Raw genomic sequence first — 23,226 nt, 5'->3', positions numbered from 1 at the left:
GAAAACAGTATGTTTCCTGTAAGGATGATCATTCAACACATACTTATTTTCCCAACAACTCATCACAAGAGTTATATAACTATTTGCACAGGGAGTGCCCATGGCAACTCCCTGTTTTTGCCAAAAATATTTTCCATCAAAGCAAAATACATTGTGCTCTAAAATAACACTTAATAAGGAGCAGAGCAGTGTTCTCTTCATCTCATTAACACTAAACTTGTTTAGCAAAACATAATTTAACATCCTCAAACCTTCATCATTAGGAATCTTAGTGAACAATGATTGAACATCTAGCATTAAAAAACATAACCTCTCCCCATTTTCATAAAACTTTAAGAATTTAGATAAATCTGTTAAGAAACCACTGGTACTTTTCAGAATATAGACAGACTTATCCACTAACACCCTAAGCTCTTTCTCAATAAAAATGGACATGGACTCAGTAGCCCATCCACCTCCGGATACTATAGATCTCATTGGAGGTCTAACCTTGGATTTATGTATCTTTGATAGTCCATGTAGCTTGGATATGAGTGGCTGATGAATCCTGAAATAGTTATATAAATCCAAGGTTATTAAACATGCAGCTAAATAACCTTTAAGGACACCTTCAATCTTATTAATAACACCATGCACAATGTCTAAGACAATAATAGAATAAACGCTCATATCGAGCAACATGTCATACATTAATTCCTGATAAAACTGATGGTCTAGTATGACTAACAACCCTCCTTTATCAGCTGGTCTAAATACAAGTGCTTCATCAGTTTGTAGAGACCTCAAGGCCAGCTGTTCATCCCTATTCAAATTCATAAAAACTTTGTTCTTGTCTGCAGTCGATTTACCAAAAAAAATAATTCCTAACATCCTTCTCACATAAACGATTAAATGTGTCAACAACAAAAGATTTCCAGATTTGTTTTTAAGAACAAAAGTAATTTGAAACATCTATTATGTTATGATGTGAATAGACTTTCTATAGGATTTAGAGAAGGTTTCATGTCTGGGTGTGGTCAATGTAATTTTTGTATATGTATAGACACATCCCATGTTTTTGAGCACCTGGTGACCCATTATAAGTACTTTATACATTGTATGGCAGACTGCAAGAGTACGTTTGTTGTTTATTTGGCTACTTGACAGTCATGTACGTGTTTTTATGTGGGTAAAACAAAAAGACAGTTAAAAGAAAGAGTTAGGGAACATTTATTATCTATTAGAAAAAGTGACCTCACTAATGCACTTGCAACACACGTTATGAATACTAACGACTCACATGATTTTAAATTTAAAGTACTGGAACAGCTTGTTAGTAATGGGATCTAGGTGACTTAAATAATACCCTTGAACAAAAGGAGACAAACTGGATCATTAGGTTAAATAGTGATACATTTCCAGGTTTGAACGGCCCTGTCCCTTTAAAACCTTTTTTGAAGGGAAGGAGGTTGTTTAAATGATTTTATTGTTAGTTGTTTGTGATAGGTTGATTCGAACGTAATATGATGTATATATAATGACTTCTTTTTATATGTTTTATGGTCTGAAGAAGTGTTTGTTGAGGCATGAAAGTGCTAACCTAATAAATACGTCTTGGTTTTACATAAGAAATACGCCTTGGTTTTACATTATTTGAGTTGTGAAGGTGAAGTGGAGTCTCTTTTCTGTTTCAGATAGAATTATTTTACCTTGTAGATACTTTCAAATTTAAAGAGGATACATATTTGTTGTTTTTCCATGAAGATCAAAGATTTGGTACCCAAACTAGAATAGATAAAATATTTGCTGCCCATGACTTACATTCTAAAATCATTAATTTCTCAATCACTCCCTGCCCCTTTTCAGACCACAATTCATTGATACTAAAACTTCAAAATGGGTACAAACCATTAATCTTTAACTCTAGAATTCCAGCATATATAACTAAAATTAGAGTTCAAACCCTGGTTATTATTTGAATTACAGTTCTTCTTAGATATTAGCTACGCCACAGAAATAAATAAAATAATTACATGGGACTCATTAAAAGCTTCCATATATGGTAAAAACCTAACTTGCTATAAAAAAAATCAGAGAATGGGACTCTGAATTATTAAATCTACAACCCAAACATTTGTCAGTAAAATCTGAAAAAAAATCAAAATTATTTGGAGACGAAAAAGAAAGTAGAAGTATTAAACAATAAATACAATGAAATTCTAACACATAAAACTAGTTTAGCTTTAGAAAAACTAAAAATAAATACCTTGGCCACTTCTCCCAAATATCTACATAATTTATCCACAAGAATCAAAATATAATCCAAAGCTAATAACATTAAAAGTATCTTTCATGAAAAGAAAGGGAAAAATGTCTTGGATATAGGTGACATTCTTGATGCCTATAGAAATCACTATATGAAACATTTCCGAAAAGAAAATATACATATCGATCAATTAAATCTAGATGAAAAATGTAATAAATAAATATTCACTGACAGAACCCACACTGTGAAAGTAGCAGACTCCAAATTCAACTTCAGACCAGTGACAAGTGGAGTACCACAGGGTTCAGTCCTGGGTCCTCTCCTGGTTGGTATCTACTTCTCTGAAGTACAGGCTAACACAGAAGGTCTTTGGCTAATGAAGTTCACAGATGACTGCAAACTAGGAGCCATAATCGAAACTCCTAATGATGTGGACATCTTACAAAAAGGCCTCACTGAGACGGATGCCTGGTGTCAAAGCCATGGCCTCAAGCTCAATGCCAAAAAGTGCATTGTCATCCCCTTTGGTAAAAACTTTGTACCCATGAACTACAACATAGTTGGTAGTATACTTCACATCAAAAGTGTGATAAGAGACCTTGGGACACAGGTGGACAGTAGTCTCTCCTTTGATAATCACATTGCCACAGTAGTCAGCAAATCCTTCTATGTGGCACACCTCATCACAAAAGGTTTCTCATCCAGAAAAAAAGAGGTCATTGTTCCCCTCTACTCATCACTCATTAGACCCATTATAGAGTACAACGCCCCTTTTGCTATGTACCTCACAAGACATCTACAACAACTGGAAAGGCCACAGAAATACCTCACAAAGAGGATTACTGGCCTCAAACAGATGCCCTCATGAACCGTCTCAAAAAACTCCAGCTTTACTCCGTCACATATCACCTACTCAGAGGTGATCTCTGCCTAACATACAAAGCTATGTCAAACCCAGAGCTGTTGGACATGCTCTACTTAAAGAAGTCTCAATCCCTCTGAGCTACATGCTCTAGGGACCTAAACCTTGTCACCACAATAAGCAGAACATGCTGGAGGGATAGATTCCTGTCCCAGAGACTTCCCATACTCTGCAATGAACTACCTATCTATATCAAACAAAGCTCCTCATTAGTACTCTTCAAGAAAAATCTTGATGATTGGATGGGAAATAAGAAATTCACCCTGGGGATCACTTCTGTAGCTCTGCTCAACAGTGGCACAGGAAAATAATTTTCTTGGGTGGCAAAAGCCAGGGTACCTTTTTGGCTGGGCTTGTATAGGCCCTAGGGTCGATAGCCTAGTATCTTCCTATGAACCTATAATATAAAAAATACCAGAAAAAATAAAACTAGATCTGCAAGCACCCATATCCTACAAAGCAATTACAGATACAATAAAATAGGGTAAAAATAATAAAGCTCCATGTATAGATGGCATAATTATGGAAATATATAAACTTTTTCCTTCAAAGATACTATCCCTCTTCCATAAAACTCTTTTACAAGCTTTGATACCACACTCTTGGAGATATTCCTTAATCACACCAATCCTAAAAGAAAACAAATCCCCAAACCTCTGTACCTCATATAGACCTATATCATTATTAAATAATGACTATGAGATATTTATGACACTATTAACTAACATAATGAAAATATCACTATCCAAAACAATAAATAATGATCAAACTGGATTTATGTATCATAGATACACACATAATGACATTAAAAGGACCATTTCTCTTATAGAGTATGTTAATAAAGAAAATAAAGAAACACTCATAATTGGCTTAGATATAGAGAAAGCCTTTGATTCCCTAAATTGGGACTATTTATTCAAAATTCTAATGCTATTTGAATTTTCTGCATTCTTTGCTCATCTCCTAAAGAATATATATACAAATAATTTAGCGTATGTCAAGTTAGGTCCTTTTACCTCTGAATCTATACATATAACAAAAGGCAGTAAACAAGGATGTTCCATGTCACAAATTTGCTCTGGCTATTGAAATATTGGCAGATTCAATCTGTAACAATATAAATATCAAAGGAATAGATGTTTATGAACAATACAATTCTAAAGTAATCCTATTTGCTTATGACATATTACTAACATTATCTAATGCAAAAGATGCATTAGAAGAATTAGATATATTAATTGACAGATTTCACATGACTTCAGGACTCCATTTCAATAAATCAGAATCAAAACTTCTATTTTTAAATAAAAAAAGAACTACAGACTAAGGGAGATCACATCATAGGGAGACAAGAATCTACCTTAAAATATCTAGGAATTGAGTTATGCTAGGATAATAATGAATTAGTCTCAAAAAACTACAATAATATCAATACAATTAAAATCTCTGTGCAAAAATTAAACAAAATAATATTAACATTTGAAGATAGACTACAGTTAATAAAAATGGTTTTATTGCCCATGATCCTATATACAGCCTTGGCAATACAACTGTTACCAGAAAGGAATATACTTAAAGAGATAAATTCATGCCTAATAAAATTTTTATGGTTTCCCAAAAGAAAAAGAATAGCTTTAATACATTGTATCAGACCATGGAAACAGGGAGGATTAAACTTTCATATTACGCAGTGGTGCAGCAGTAGCATTGTTACCTCACAGCAAGAGGTTCTCCCATTCGATTCTCAGATGGAGCACCTTCTGCGTGGAGTCTGCATGTCCTCCCCGTGGTCATGTGGTGTTTGAAAGACATGCGTGAATGGGCATGCCTTAGTTGAAGGTTGGATGTTGGGCTGGCACCTCGGCACCATAAAAATCAACTGCCAATAATTAGCAGACTGGAGTTCTGCTGTGGCGACCCCTAACTGGGAAAAGCCGAAAGAAAAACAACAACAACATCAATATTGAAAATAATCTCAGAGTGGATAAGTCCAAATTACTGGGCAAATTGTAAAGAATTACTAACTGTAATATCAATAAATGAATTTGATTTACAAAAAAAAATTCAAATAGATAAAAACAATTTGCCATAGCACATATGTATTAGTAAGCAATAGAACATAACTAAACTCACTAAAACTCGTATGATTAATTATTACTTTGACTCATTTAGGGAAATTACTAATGCAAATTTAGATTAAAAAATTTGGTTTGATCTTTTAACACCATTTATAGTCACAAAGAACAAAATTCTGCAACATTACTGGCTAGCTTTATAGAGTATTCTGTCATATCCACAAGATTTAAGTAGAATAATTAACAATTCTTCATTTAAAGAAATACTTAAATTTATAAAATACATATATGAAAATCATATATAATGACTTTGACATGGGAAATAGTATTTCAAAATTTTACAAAATATTGATAAACTATAAAACAACACCCAACACATCATAATGGAAATATATAACAAAAGGACACTCAATACAGTTAACTGAACATATTACAACAAATATCTTATTATCGATAAAATATACATCCTTTACACAATACTGGAAAGTTTTTAATTGGAAATGCTTGCACAGAGCATTCTTAACCCCAGGCAGAATCAGTAGAATTAGTTCTTCCATAAAAGAAATATGTTGGAGATGTGTGCAAGTACACAATGCAGATTGGAACCACATTTTCTTTGATTGTTTTAAAATTAAGCCATTTTGGAATGGAATTAATAACTTTCTACAAGCTTTATTTAATGAATCATTTTATTAACCCATCTTGTGACATAGTGATTTATACCTAGTTTAGTGTGAGTGAGTTGCTTCTAATTCCAATTAACTAAAGCTGTTGTATTATTAAATGTGAACGAAAGTCCTCATTTGAATAGGTCAAACATGTATCTAGTATGAACTATACTTGCAATTTCAAGGAAGTGTATAACAAGAAGATAGAATACAAACACAATACCAACTTTGGAAGACTTCAACAGCCTACTGAAGACCACAGCATTATTGGAAATTAAAATTAAAGAACTAAGAATTTATCCAAAGCCATTTCAACAACCCTGGGGAAAAGTTTTATCGTTGATTGACACTATACAATAATTGATTAGACACTCTCATAATGGATTGGACATACTTATAAAGTAACTGTATACATTAAGATCTGTTATAGTGTCAGGCTAATGTAAATAGTGTACATAGTTATTGATGATGTTATGTATAAATATTATGGAATTCATTCAAATGTATTTGAAAAATAAAAAAAAATTGAGAAGAAAAGATGAGGATGTCATGACCATTTCTAACAAAACGAATGGAACATTTAAATATGGGTCATGTTTACAATACAGTCATGTTCATAATGCAGGTTTATTAATGAAGGCTCCTACATTTCACTTCCACATACAGACAGGATCATTGTCATTAAGCAATACTGCAATTATCAGAATGATAATAATTCTTTAAGCACACGCTAGTTTGACCATACTTTAAAAAGTTTATATTTTTGATAACCAACAACCTTCAAATGGGTCCAAGGGGTGGTGATTGCAATGTACTTCTAGGGAAAAAATGCTAATATGGCAGTTAAAGATCAGTGCCTTTCACCAACCAGGTCTCAATGAAAATATGAGCATAAGATGTGTTTTAAAATTAAGATCTCTTAGATAGTGTTTTGAATATATTGAATAGTGGTTTCAGCTGGCTTAAGGCAGGGATAATCATATGTAATTAAGATACTTATATAATTATGATATTTGTATGTTTTAACTGATCTGTAGAAAATTTATTTTATTATGTTGATGGAGATGAAAACAGTAATATATAAAATTGTTGCTGATGTGTTCTTATTTTCAGTGCTTGTTTTTATTGAGTTGTTGAAAGGGACATGGAGTGAGTAGAAAATGTTCAGGGGAAAAAAGGGAGGGATGATAATGAGAAAGAATATTAAATTAATTTACAAAGCAGACTAGACAGACTGTCTCCATCAGCTGTCAATTAAGTCTGATATAATATCAATTAAAAAGAACACTGACTGATGTGACCAAGGATTTCATCACCTTTCAGTAATGTGTAGGAAATTTACCACAGCCCACATTATCACCTCTAAGGACAGAGGTTTCTTTACTGCATTAGAAGAAACATCATTAAGATGATATTTCACTAATAATATGGAGAGATGCATTGTTAATCGGATTATGTAGGCTAGAAGGAGAGGTTGGTGCAAAGTTTATATTATAAACAGACCAATGTTTTCTGATCTAGAATGTAATTAACATGTGAACTGCACCTAAATGTAATAAAACAGCAGATAAACTGGGATTTGGTCTGCAATTCATGTTTTTTTTTTTTCTGTGCCATGAAAATATGTGAGAATCTGGGCAGTTTTTTGATGAATACAAAAAAAGAAAAGAAAATATCTGAAAATTGTTACAGCTGTAGCTCTGTGTAGCTGAGAAACACATAACTTACACAGAGGATGAGAGAATGTGACTTTAAGAACTATGCCTTTTCTAGGCTACTCAGGCAAGGGTCATAAAATGTGCAATTAACAGATTATTCAAAGAGGTATCTGACCAAAAGCAGGTAAGCAGGATCATTAGTATGCAAATGGGAAAATTTGTTTCTCTGTGAAATAAAAATATATAAAGAACAGTTAAGAAGGTAAGAACAGTTGAAAAGAAGAATCATGCAACCCATGATTTCTAAGTTGTTTCAGTACCTTTGTCTCTATGCAGTTTCCTCTCTGCATAATATGTTCTACAATTTCAGGGCAGTAATTACTTCAGTAGGAGATAAAATGAGCTATATTTATAGACTTTTTTTCCTTTGTTTGACTCTATTTATTCAAAATAATTATTTTCTATTTCTTTCTGCAATTTTATAATTCTTTATACGTCTGTTAACATATTGCTTTCTTTTCTAAATAAAGCATTTCTATTTATTCACTTTCAGAAAGGTTGTAGCAGATCATCTGTTTATGTATTTATTACAGGTCAATAAATTAGTACTAGGCTAACTTTCCTTGTGGGCCATTTTAAGGCTAGCCAATTACTCCATGTAACAATCAAATCCAGCACCTTGTATCTATAAGGTAACCACCTTAACCATTATGCCAACCTCCCACTATTTTATAGGCTAGCAGGTATTTATCCTTAAGAGGGGCAAACTGCTGGAGTCTACCCCTAAACTTTCCAGGCTGACCTTTTACACAGTATCATTTGTGTTTATAATTATTTTGCTTATTAACAAGAATTAATCAGCTTCTGGTTTGATCCCCAGCCTGGGAATATACGTTGGTGATGATTTATTACTGTGCATCAAGACAGAAGGGTGTAGTATTCGAGAGGATTACCTGTATTCCCAAGAAACTAGAGGGTATGTGGGGATGTGCATATGTGTCTAAGTATATGTCTGTGTATATGTAAAAATGTAATTACAAATACAGTCACTGTGAACAAGTGAGCAGTGGAAGGCATTGAAACTCAGAGAGAGTGGTGAGAAAGTGGTCTGGGGAACTGGCAAAAAGAATTTTGTTGGTGGGGTATTTAATGTGAAGCCTATTCCTGTCTGTGGAAGGTGAAGGTCCATACCCAGGGCACTGATGCCTACTCACTGCATACTGTAGGGGACAGGATGCACTTAATGAATTATTTAGTGGTTCATATTTGTGTGCATTACTTATGCTTGAATCTGTTGGGCACCAGGTATGTGACTTGAGAGATCATGCCTCTGGTGGCCATCCACAATGAGAGGCAGTGGTAGGATTCAAGCTCCACTGAGCTGTCCTAAATCCGTAGTACAGTTAGTACAAGGAAATGTCAATTGACAAAATAAAGGTAAAGAAAAATAATATGTAGTTTGGAAGCTGCAGAAAAGAAAATAAGTAGAAAGGTTAGACTAGAGAATCTAAGGAATTGGTTTGTTACGATTTAAGTTGTTTGCTAGAAGTGGTGGAGAAATATAAATGTCAGTGTTACTGTCCTTTTTATCAGACACCATTACATTTGTAGTGAACTATGCTTTCTGCGTTTGTTATAAAGTTATAGATCAATATGTATATTTAATGAGTTTATGATAGACCCTGGTATACTTAGAAAACACATATATGGCAAATTCAAGAGCCTGTAAGCAGAATGATAAAGTTAATTATCTTTTGTGTATTGAGGATAACATTAGCTGTATGTTGTTTATTTATTTTTGTTTGTTAACTAGGTGAACTGATCCTTTATGGGTCCTTTACAGCTGGTTCAGGCACAGTGGCAAAGATGAATGAGAATGTAGTCAGATGTTTTTTGATAAGGTGGGAGAAAATTAAAGTATCCCAAGAAAACCCACGAGACATGCAAGAATATGGGTCTATATTATACGAACGAAAACTGAATTCATCAATTGTATTGTTTATTTTTATGACTTACATGGAACTTAGTTTGGTACAATGTGCATTTTATGACTTTTGTATTTTACACATTTTATTACTACTCCTTCTTTATCTTATCTAGTTCTTTTTGTTAATTGTGAAATATTTTTCAACAGGGCTATGTCTATAAATTATCAGACTGACTACCCTGGTAAACAAATATAAATAAATGAATAAATAAATAAATGGTTTCATGGAACACATGTCAATTAACTATTTATGAACCTATAATGCTACCAAGGGGCATCCTACTGTCAGAGTTTTATACTCATCACACAGCACTGATGGTAGAAGCTATCAATAGTCACTGGAAGTGACAAAGCACAGTATATATATATATATATATATATATATATATATATATATATATATATATACATATATACATATATATGGATTCACTTCAGAATCTTGAACTTCTAGAATCTTGACCTTCATATGGTCGAGACCATATAATCGAGGTTTTAGAACCTCAAAACTCTAAAACAAATCCAAAAAAAGAATAACAAATAAAATATTTCTGCAGGGAGGGGGCAAGCCCCTGCACCCACCCGCTACTTAAATGTACCAACTCCGAGAACACACTACAGCGAGGAAAAGGGAAATCTTCTCCATGCTGTATGGAGATCTCAAAATTCTGAAACCTTGATCATATGGTCTCGTCCATATGAGGTTCGAGATTTCAGAAATTCGACATTCTTAAGGGAACCCATATATATATATATATATATATATATATATATATATATATATATATATATATATATATATATATATTAAAGAACTAGTTAGGTATAGCTGCAGTAGCTTGCAGAGTTGGACAGCTTTCATATAGGTTCCTTTAGATGCTAGATGGCTTTTTTATTTGCAGAATTGCACTATATTTTGCCAAAAATGTCTTCTCTTTGTGTACAGTCAAGCATGGTAGGGAGCACAGAACATGGTCTCTATAATGATTGGTTAGCCCTGTTTGTCTACAAAACTGCACTATATTAGATAGTGCTGTTTAGCTTATACACATAAATTAATTCTTGAAAAATAAACAGATAGCTCAGACTATGAGAAATGACAAAAGTCAAAGGCAAAAATCAAAACAGTAAAGCAATTGAAGTAAAGAAAAGAACACTCCCCCCAAAAAAATATTTTATTTTTATTTTATTTACTTTTTTTACACTTCATTCACCGGTAAAGTCTGACTAGGCCAGGGTCCTCTTCTCAGGGGAGACCTGAGGTGATATTCATACTGAGTAGAGGAAATTTGTCCAGGGAACCAGGGGAGCTCCCCCTAATCTTTTTTTTCAATAGGTGCCATGGGATCTTTTACTTCCAGCTGAGCTACCACCAACTCAGGCAAATGTAGGCCTTCCTGGAAGACCTTACTGGAGTAACAGAGGATATCCCTTACCCAAAACATAATATTTTAGCTACAAATAATGCAGAACTGTCTACATGAAGACATAGGCTGGAAAGGACTGGTGCAGCACAAAAGGTACTGTTTAAATGTGTGCATAGAATGATGAAAAGGGAAATGTATTTTATTTATTTATTTTATTTTTCAGTTTGTTAATTAGGTAGGTGGGCTAGTCAATTTAATCCTTTTCAGCAAAAAAACAGGGTTCATCCAGAGCAAATCTTACAGTAACTTTACAAAAGATCAACAATTGCATACTTATAATATAATTATGATATGTTAACCAGTTTGCTTAGATATGCTGTAATGCTAGTAAACCGTAACATGACAAATGACAAAGATGGTTAATACGGTGTAAGAATTACTAGATGTTAGCATATATTTATGAAGCAAATTAATATATGCAATGTGTCAAAACAAAAAAAAAATAGAAGAAACATCACTTATAACTGGGTCCAAGCTAAGAAAAATTTTAAAAAATCACCTTTATTAACCTACTCAGTCAAAGTAACTGGCACCCTCTAAAAACTCTTCCTTTAGATGATATTGTCGGCTATTTTGAGTATATAATTTTAAGCATACTTGATTCCACTGACCTCCACCCATGGAAAAAAAGTTAAAGGTATCACAGCTCCCCGGATGTCACAAGAAATCAAACAACTATTGACCACCAGAGATAAGGTTTGGAAACAATAGAAAACCTCACAAACTATGCAATCTGCAATAAATTACTTAACCACACCCAAACCAGTCATAAACAGTATTGATCCTACAAAGAATAGGTAGAAAATCAACACTAACATCCCTGCTTCATGATTCTAACTTCAGTATTACCGCCATCTTCAACATTCACTTGATTAACTCAACTATCATAATTCATATACCCCTAGCAATGCAAATAACCTTCCATCTGGCTCTTTAACCTTCTACCTGCCAGTGTAGCCTCCATACAAGACTGCTGGAAAAGTTAAACCATTTCCTTGGCACTTGACCCCCCCCAGAATAGCAAATGGTCTCTGACAATATAGCCCACCCAGTTACAGTATTAATTAACAGATCCATAACTGACCAATACATAATACCAGTCCACAAAAATAGACCCCATAATAACCTTTCCAAGTACAGGCCAATTGCCATCCTAACAATACTATCCAAAATACTAGGAAGGTGCATACAAAAACAATTACTTTGCCACCTCAACACAGATAACATTCTGTCACCCACATAACATGATTTTCATCCAATATATACTACAAAAACTGTCCTCCTACATTTCTAAAACAACACTCATCAAAGTAAAAACTGTGTCCTCTTCAATGCTGCCATGTTCCAAGATCTACCCAAGGCTTTTGGCACTGTATTGCACTCAATTGGGTTGGGAGAGTGACCTAATGGTTAAGGTGTTTGCCTTACAAACACAAGGTGCAGGGTGTGAGTCTCACAAGGGATAATTGGCTAGACTTTAAATGGCTCGCAAGGGCAGTTAGCCTAGTACTAACCTATGAACATCTGGAAGAAATGGGCCTTCATACCAACAGTATAACTTGGTTTAAGAACTATTTTTCAAATCATACCCAGGCATCTGATAGTCGCAAACATTCTTGAGAATCTCTGCCCATCAGCATATGTGTCCCACAAGGATCTATCCTAAGACCAATCGTACTCTCCATCTTTGTTAATAAAATGCATACAATCATACTTAATGTATCATTAATACAAGAAGCTGATGACTCTGCATTAATCTGATCACCTAACTCAATAAATAAACAACTCATCATACAGAAAAACATTTGCATGAGTGAAGATGGCAACACAAATCCCATTTATTACTAAATGCCAATAAAACTAAGTTTCTGCTATTTGGTACAGATGAAATCTCAATTACATCTAAGTACAACACCACAACTGAAGTCATGCATGCCAAGCTTCTAAGCCTAGCTGTTGATAAACATATAGCTTGTATAATTTCTACAACAAATAAAAAGATAGGCATGATATATAAATCTAAGCCCAGTCCATCCACTGCTTCTACCCTCCTTACTATACTCTTCCACTATTCTGACTTCATCAATCCTCACCTTTATAAAATAGAAATCACTCATGACAACATTGCTAAATTTACAACTAACATTTCAAACATACTGTACCACTCTTAAAAATATTGACTTGTTAACACTGACTAGGCCAGGGTCCTCTTCTCAGGGGAGACTAAACCAGCTAAAAAACACACATAAAATAATCTATAGATCAAACACCTGCCCACCCTACTATAGTATCCAAACAGTCTTGCAGGAGAAACCAATGATCAAAAACTAAGAACCTCTTGGAATTAACTACATCAAATAACCAATATGATGACTGTCTATAATGGTTATGCTACAAAACTATAGAACTCTATCTCAACTGACCTCAGAAATGAAGCTAGTCGTAAAAAAAATCAACGTGCTAATAAATGGTCCTACCTCTGCACATAGAAAATAGTCTCAAAATTGGAGCTAATCCTAAACATTTGTCAATATGCTAAAATCTACCTTGAAACAAAAGATTCTGCCCCTATACATAGAAATGGTCACTCTTTCTCATTCCCTTTCTCATTACTCTAATATTCTTCCATACCTAACTAAGATTAATCATCTTCCATTTTATTTTGTCTTACACATTAGTCTATTCTGTCCTTGTATATCCTCTCCTATCAGTTCTCTCTACAATTTCTCCATACATAGATAACCTGATTTTTATACTTTATCTGAATATTATTTTATTCTCACTCTAATTCCTACTTACCTCCTGCTTTCATTTCATATAATCATTTGGTAATGTATTTATCTATAATTTCAGTAAGATATAGCTCTAGAAGTTTTTCCCTGGGCCTGTACTGAAAATGGGTGCTGCTCAGTTTGACTTTTCCAGTCAAGAAATATAAAATAGAAAAAATGAAATACATAATAAATTTACATGTAAGATTTGATAATTCTCACAGTGGCTGAGAAAAGCTAGCCAAATGTGTTTGTTAGTACATATGCTAAGTTGTTGTACTATCCCATATCCTGAAATAGTAAACCAAAAGTTCCAAGTAGACAGCCAAGACAAAGGGTCAGTGTAAAATAACGTAAGAACAGTCAAAATATCAAAGCAATTTCCAGAGAGCAAACTAGAGAATTATTTCAAAAAGCACACAAGCACACAATAGTATAATTGCAACCATCTTGTGGTGTAGATTGTGAAATGGCCAGGATCAAGAGAGTGTATGCGTGTGTGCGTGTGTGTGGGGGGGGGGGTAATGGACAATACAGGAAAGTCATATAATGTCCTATGTTGCTTACATGCCTCCAAAGCCAAAAAATGAATTGTAACAGCAGTGAGAAAGTGGTATATTAAAAGAGGAGATCAAGAATCAATCAAATTCTTACCAGACTTCTCAGCAGACATATTTAGACGGAAGTAATCATATGACAGTGCAACAGAAGCTAAAGGGAGTGAGACTGAGTGCAAGTTATCCCTAGACAAGCTATTCATCTTCTGCATAGGAAAAAGGACTGTGTTCACCACTTCATACAACCCCAGAGTCAGTAAGGCAGCTTACACAACAGGAAAGGGAACCATTGAGAGGTAGAGGAACATGGTATGGAGATGAGATACTTGAATGGGAGGAGAGAGAGTGGGAGAACCACAGAAGACACTCTGCCAATCAGACATTCTAACCAATGCACTTCCAGCAAACAAAAAGGATTGACAAAATCAGAGAAGATAATCAGGGGAGCCAGGGCAGGGGTAGAGGAGCTGAAATGAAGATGAAATCTATAGCTGGAGAAATTAGGATAAGCAGGGAGCAAAAGGAGAAAGCCGTAATGCTTAGCAAACAAAAGAGTTCAGATCAGAGAGGTCTTGAAGCAAAACAGAGGGAAATGGATGAGCAAGAGCATTACATATCTCCTAGCTGTCCTTGGATTTACAGAATAACTCTTACTTTGCCTTATATTGTTGTCCTATCCCTCATAAAATGATCAATTGTCCTGTAAATCTGTAAGGATTCCAGTCAGTCGCTAATACAAAGTTAGATTTTCATACTTTTTAAAGTTCAGAAAATGCAAGTGGAAAGCCTATTGTTTTATTAACATTTTTAAGTGAATTAGAGTAATGTTTAAAAATTGTCCTGATTTTGAGTCTTAGGTTCACGGATTAGTATGAGGCTAATTGCCATTCCGAGCCATTTTAAGCTTAGCCAATCATCCCTTGTGAGACTCAAACCCTGTACCTTGTGTTTGTAAGGCAAATACCTTAACTATTAGGCCACCCTCCCAACCCTCATTGCACCCCCCCTTATTTTTTGGCTTTGGCTCTGATACTTGGTTTAGCAAATTCATTGTTATGGGGCCCTGTCCAAAGAGCCACAGCCCATAATGAAGCCACAACAATAAAAAAAAAAGGAAGTAGAAAAGAAAGATAAACTTGGTTAGGCTGGTCAAGAGAGAAAAAAAGCAGTGCAAACCTGAGGGACAAAACTACCTCAAATTCCACTAGATACAAAAATATACTGTTAGAAATGTTAGCTGGAAGTAGAAAACAACAGACAAAAACAAACAAATAAAAGGAAGCAGCGTAAAAGAAGGGAAAGGTACAAGAATTTGCAAGACAAGGAAGAAGAGTAAAGAAAAAGGTACAAGAGACTAGGGAAGGGACAGAATGATGCTGGAATACAGAATACAGCAAATTGCTCAAAAATGACAGCTAGACAGGAAAGTCAACGCATAGGGACAGAAGGTACCCAAACATGGCGGGGGGGCTTTTAGTTCAGGTGGGTGGTAAGGGGTACAAGAGAAGGTAAAGGATATAAGGTGTAATGAAAGGAAGGATAATGGTACAGAACATGAAATGGTAATGACATGGAATTTGTGGATGCTAAATCCCATCAGAAGGGAAAAGATCTTAAGAAATGTTCAAGACAGCAGGTAAGGACTGGATTTTTGCATGAAACAAATTGACTCTGTGATGCAGTGGTTGCATACTAGATTCATAAGAACAGTTTCTCCAAGGTTTAGTGGCTGTAAAAAGGAATTAAGACAACAGGTATGTGAGTTTGAGACCTACAAGGTCATGCTTTTCTAGCACTGATTTCCGGTTTATGGCTATCATTCTCTCATAGGATGCAAGGGGGGTTGTGTTCAAATTTCAGCCAAGAACAGTATATCAGGGACTCCTTGGTAACCATAAATTTAGGATTTGGTACTCCAACTGCCACACTCCAGGTTTGATTCCCAACCAGGGAATTTCAATGGCTTTTAAGTCTGACCACACAGAGGATTAAGACTATGAGCTGTTGAGTTGCTTTTTGTATTCCAGGTTTGATTCTCTGCCTCCTTTTGCCTGCTGTGTGACCAAGCAAGTCTGGGGCAAATGGAAAATCTTGCTAGGCTGCCTAGTAACTGTCTATAAACCCATGAGTCTATAGACATCAGAGAGGCAGAAAAACTGTAAGATAAAAGGTGTCAAATGTGGAAAGAGGGAGAAGGGGAAAAGGGTTCTGGCAATGCTGTTCAGGACAGAGTTGGAAGTAAGAACAGAAAGAAGACAGCAGTGTAAGTAAAATGGTTGTTGAGGCAGGGGTGAGTAAGTGACAGCAAATTGAACACTGGAACCATATACAAACCTAAAAATGATGGAAAGTATTTCCTTTGAACCTTCTTTAAAAATGGGAGGAAATGGGGACAAGTCTTAAAAATAAGAAATAGGATTGATTGTAATATGATTCGATAGCAGAAACAGAAAACAGGGAAGAAGGAAACACAATATGTGAAGCATAAAGAAATTAAAAGACAAAATGGAGGAGATAGAAATAAGGTGAAAAGAAAACAACAAAAACCCAACTTTCTCAAGTTGGGAAATCGGAGAAGCAGGCTGGACTAATACTTTGATACTGGAGAAGTGCAAAATTGGGTGAATAGATTAACTATCTGTGAGGGAGATATATCGAACCACATCAGTAATAACAGAATATGAAATAAAAAGTGTATGGGGTAAGAGAATGAAGTGGAAATAGACTGAAACCATATGGTAAAGATGAGAAAGAAGACACAGCTGAGGGAAGGGGTGACATTAAGGGGCAATGAAAGAGAAAATTAGTAACAAAGGGCAGGCTGGTGGAACAAGATACAAGGTATAGTTAGAGAATGGCTGACAGAAGTAGCAGGAAGGGACCAGTAAGATATGGAGGCAGACATTGAAGGGATGGAAATACAATCAAAACAATGAAAAGTGAAAGGACCTTGGGGAGACAAGCAAGAGTGGAAAATAGAAAAAAATAGGATATGGGGTTGAGGTGTAACTTAGATATAGTAAGGCTTTAGAAGTGGAAATGTTAAGAGACAAGAGTTCTGGTGGGGACAAGGAGGGAGATAGTAGGCAAGTTCCTAACAATGTAGTCATAGGACAGGAAGGCAACATATTAGAGGAGATGCTGAGAAAGACAGAATGGGATAATAGATGATGCAGAAGTAGTCTAGGAACAGTTGAAACCAGTAGCAAAATTGCTGGTAAGCAGTGACCTAACAAAGGAAGCAAAAATATAGTGGGGAGCAAAATGGTGATGGGTCACGAGCACTCTTACAGTAGTGATAAAAGTACTGGTAATGAAAGTAAGGGAAGATATGCAGAAGGATGAAAGATGATCCTACTTTGAGCTGCTTGTAGATGACTGTATCCTATTAGCAGTTCAAATAGGCAGGACATTGAGTAAGGAAATGGAGCAGCTAACAGCATTCAGGCCTATAGCAGGATTAAAACCCAGTTTTAAAAATTAGTAGTAGCTAGACAATGGAATAATGGAAGAGACAAAGGGGTTTAAAAATACAGTACTCAGACCCAAAGTGAAATAGAGCAAGGAAACTGCTCCAGCACTTAGTAATAATGACCATCCCTCCTGGCATGTCTAAAGGTCAGTTCCCTGTGCTTTTTCCTATTAACCTGGTGAACTTGGGAATTCTGAGGCAGTGTAGCATCTACCTCATGTACACAGACAACCCTCTCCTCTTACCTCCCAACACTCAGACTTGTGAGAGATGCACTTATATATTCAAATTGGAAGCCATGCATCCTCAAGCCAAGACCAGAATAGCTAGTCAAGAGAAGAAGGTTAACGCCTGCACCACACCACATGCAACACATAGCCCTCCAGACCACCCACCATCACAGCTCACACATAAAAACACAAACTGCACACCCACCTTCATAGAGGCTCTCAATAGAAATCTACCCAAACAGCAGAGACCTCCAAGGCAGAAATGCACTCAACCACTACAACGCATAAACCACAAGACACATAGCTCACCTACACAGTGTGCCCCTCAACCTAAGCCCCTAAAGCAAAACAGCTTGTCCAATACACTAATCATAGGTGACTCAATAGTGAGGCACACTGATGTCCCACTCACTAGGTTGAATAAGGAGAAAGTAACAGTCAGCTGTCTATCAGGTGCCAGAATCTGACACATAACACATGCACGCAGGTCACTCCACAACAAGTACAAGTATGACTCTGTCACTATCCATGTGGGTGTGAATGACTTGAGACGCACCTCCTGGACTACATGAAAAGAGACATAGAGGAGATCTCGAATTATGTGCCCCAGGCAGGTACGACCATGACCCTAGCCCTAAGCAGCATCCTACCATTGCCCAGAATAATACTGCAGTGCAAGCAGAAAATGATTGACTTCAGTAATTAGCTACATTTCTGGTGTCATTCTAAGGGGATCCAGTATCTGTCTGCTTTGGGATGACATGATTGACAGACCTCGATGCTTTGCCAGAGATGGCCTGCATCTGTCACCCCTGGTTTCTGAATACTGGTTAAGGCTCTTTCCACCCCTATAGTGCCTTTTTTAGGCAATGTTCCAAAGACCAAATTACCACTGTAACAGCTATAAATAAATGCAATCTGAGGGTCATGCTGCTCAACACTAGAAGTCTAAATCTCAAGATGCACTTGCTCGACGCACTCCTCAAAATGGAGAACATCAGCATTTGTGCTGTAATGGAGACCCGGTTTAAAGCAGCAGAAAGCACCCCTGCACTACCAGGCTATAACTCATTCCACACCTTTTGGCCCCAAAACATGGACCAAAGCTCCAAAGGCAGTGGTGTCTCCATATTCATAAAGGATATGCACACCTCCAGACTAGTAGCCCAGCATAATGCATCTGAGATACTTCAGGTACAACTAACACTGGGTAAGAGGCCGATTCAGGTTGTAGCCTCCTATAGGTCCCCAACCATGTCCCAAGACTCTCATTCCATGTTCCTAAGCATCCTGGAAACTATTAGGTGCAACACAACACTGTCATACTAGGTGACTTCAACTAACCCTTCATCAACTGGGAAAACTACTTATGCACCAATACACTGGTCCAACACTCCCTGGAATTCATCAATTCCAGTGCCTTGGACCAGCTCATTCTTACCCCCACTAGAGGAAGCAATATCCTTGACCTGGTTATTACTAACATGGGCAACCATTGCTCTACACCAATGGTCAATTCCTCCCTGGTTAGATCCGACCACAAACTAATCACCATGGAAATCCACATCTCACCCACATCCTCCACAAAGGTAACCGCCATGAAAAATGTCTCCAAAGCTGACATTGGGTTCCTAAAAACAGAGGTGGCTAACTTCATGGCACCCATGGCAATGAAAAATAGATGCATGACTGCTGAATCATACACCAATGCACTGTACAAACACATACATAAATACATGGAACTAGCCATACCCAATAGAACCAAGACAGTCTCCTCCAAAAAAAGGAAGTCAATCTGGTGGTCCCCTGTCATTAATAAACTCTACAATAGAAGGAAGAAAGTGTTGCAGTAAAAGGTAAAGTTCCAAGACTGGAAAAACTCCCTTATTAGCCTCAACAAAAAGTTGAGATCCCTCATCAAAACCTCTAAAGCCAGCTATGAAATCAAAATTGTGGCAGACACTAAAAACAACCGCAATGCTTTCTATAGTTATTTCAAGAATCTCCAGGGCAATACCCAGGTTTTCTCTGAGTTACTGCACAATGGTACCTCCTATACTGAGCCAACAGATATTGCCAACATACTGGCTGACAGATTCAGTGCCAACATTACCCCTCTCTCCCCCCCCAAAGGACCAATCACAATACCAGAGGAATGCCAGGCACCAAGTATTACTGCAGCACAGGTTAAAGCTGCATTGTCTAAGGCCAAGAGTACAGCTTCCATGGGACCCGACAATATCCCTGGATGTGTTCTCCATGAACTGGCACTACATCTGTGTGCCCTGTTCAATCACAGCCTCACCTCAGGCTTTGTCCCTACCGAATGGCACACTGCTACAGTCATCCCTCTCCATAAAGGGGCAGCAACTACAGACCCTGGGAATTATCGCCCCATTAGCCTGATGAGTCTTATATGTAAGGCTATGAAGCGCATCATCATGGACCTAATTAACAAGGATATAGGGAATCTGCAAACTCTAGAGCCCACTCAGTTTGGTTTTGTGAAAGGTAGATCATGCCTCCTCAACCTAGTTGACATCTTTGAGTCAGTCACCAGAGCTGTGGATGAGGGCAAGGCAGTTCATACAGTCTACCTTGATCTGGTTAAGGACTTTGATACCATTCCTCACTCAGTAATTATTGATAAACTCACCAAACTAAGCATCAACCACTATATCACTAGGTGGGTTGCAAACTGGCTCACAGATATCTCCCACAGTGTGAAAGTAGCGGACTCCAAGTCAGATTGCCAACCAGTCACAAGTGGAGTCCCACAGGGATCGGACTTGGGTCCTCTCCTGTGTGGCATCTACTTTTTAGAAGTCCATGCTAACACACGGGGATTCTGTCTGACCAAGTTTACAGATGACTGCAAGCTGGGAGCCATTATTAACTCTCCAAGTGATGTAGACATCCTACAGAAAGGCCTCACTGAGACCAATAACTGGTGTTGAAACCATGGCCTTAAGCTTAATGCCAAAAAATGTGTCGTCATCCCCTTTGGGAAAAACTCAGTTTCCACTAATTACCACATCGATGGGAGCCCACTGAACACTGAAAGCATTATAAGAGATCTGGGGACACAAGCTGACAGCAATCTCTCCTTCGACCAACACATCACCACTGTGGTCAGAAAGTCATTCTATGTGGCACATCCACTGCAGTCAGAAAGTCGTTCTATGTGGCACATCTCAGTACCAAGGGTTTTGCATCCAGGAAGAAAGAGATCATCATCTCTCTCTACTTTTCCCTCATTAGGCCAATCATTGAGTATAATGCCCCATTTGGCATGTACCTCACTAGACACATGCAACAGCTGAAAAGGCCACAAAAGTAGCTCACGAAGAGGATCCTAGGCCTTAAGCCCATGTCCTACATGGACAGACTCAAAAAAACTCCAGCTATTCTCTGTCTCATATCGTCTGCTAAGAGGCGGTCTCTGCTTGACTTACAAAGCCATGTCTGACCCAGCTCTGTTAGAAATGCTGCATCTAAAGAAATCCCAATCTCTCCACACCACATGTTCCAGAAGCCTCAACCTCATTGCCACAATCAACAGAACATGCTGGAGGGACAGGTTCATATCCCAGAGACTGCCCATGCTCTGGAAGAGACTTCCCATACATGTCACGCAGCACACCTCACTGGCCATCTTCAAGAGAAATCTTAATGAGTGGGTGGGAAATAGAAAGTTCACCCCGGGGATCACTCCAGTGGTCCTACTTAATAGAGGTACTGGGAACTAACGAAGGGTAGCACGATGCCAGGGAACTTCTATGGGCTAAGCTTGTAAAGGCTCCAGGGCCATTAGCCAAGTACACACCTATGAACCTATGAAAAGATGAAGATGTAGTGGAAAAGACAAACCACAGACAAATAAGCACAAAAAAAAAAGAATTCAGGAAATGGAATGACAGAGTGAGTATGATGACAGGGAAAGTGAACGTAATAAAAATTATGATTAACCAAAATGTGGGGTACACCCTTCACCATATATCTGTGTCAGGGAAATGCAAATCATGAAATATCTTCAAAATACATCTGACAATTACATATTTAAGAAAGCCCATGAAGAAGAGTGTGCTAGACAGTTTTGGGGGTTTACATATACATGTATATATGAGACACCAAGTGAGTGGCATGGAATCACCAACTTGCCCAAAATGTGTAAATAATTTCATAAAGAATGTTTACAGAACTGTTATAAAGAGTCTATCATAAATACAGTGATGTTTTTTTTTAAACTGATTGTTTCTGTTAACTTGTACCTGTTTCTTTAAGAACAGAAAGATACACAGCTGTATTTTTAAGAGCTAGCTTGTTTAACAAGCTATATAGATTAATATAAAAAGTGCCACAGTGCCACAGTGAAGAAAGAATGTGAAGAAAAAACTGGGAATTGTTCCTCTCATAAGAATACAGAAAGATCTACCAACAGACACATTTTCCCAGCAGTATGTGTACTGCACATTTAGATACACAACAGGTTTTTGTTTTGCTTGGAAGAATCATCTTTATTTAATTTGTATATAATAAATTGTACTGTTTTATAAAGACTGTTTTCATCACTGTTTTAGTCTTCCACAGTGGTGAATTCAAGAGGCATTTTGGCACAAGTTAGTAATGCCAAAGTCTTCAAATTACACCTATCTCTGTCAACATGAATTCAACTTCCTTAAAAAGGGATAGAGAGGCAAGAGACAGACAGAGACATAGTCACTGGGATTCATTAAACTCCGAGCGGATTGTACCAGTGCAGCACAGCACTGCGCCTTGCATATTCATGAGGGCATGCTGCTGTATAACCTGCATGGGCAGTAAACACACCTCATGCACTCAGGAAGTGCCATAAGGCACTTTGAAAAGAAAACCAGTGTCCGCAGACACTGTCAGCATACCTCCAACTGAATCTGCAGAATGTCCAGATTTGTGTCCTGGCAAAGAGCTGAGGCTCGAAGTCATTAAATAATGACAAACATATGAGTGTAAGACCCCACATCCTTCAAGTAAGTCATGCTAAAGCAAAGCCTATTAGTCATCAACTTTCCAAGTTTGTAAGAGCAATATTTAAAATCTATCTTTTTTGCCCTCTCATCATGTTAGGCTTTGTCCACATTGTATGCTGTAAGAGGTGGAGAGATATGACTGTTAGCTATGTGCACATCTCTAAACTAATAAAAATAAATGTGCACATCCTTAAACTAGTAAAAA

Source organism: Protopterus annectens, chromosome 8.part0 (genome assembly GCF_019279795.1).
Source record: "Protopterus annectens isolate FY-2018-M chromosome 8.part0, PAN1.0, whole genome shotgun sequence".
Lineage (NCBI taxonomy): Eukaryota > Metazoa > Chordata > Ceratodontiformes > Protopteridae > Protopterus > Protopterus annectens.
Note: the sequence above shows the minus strand (reverse complement) of the source record.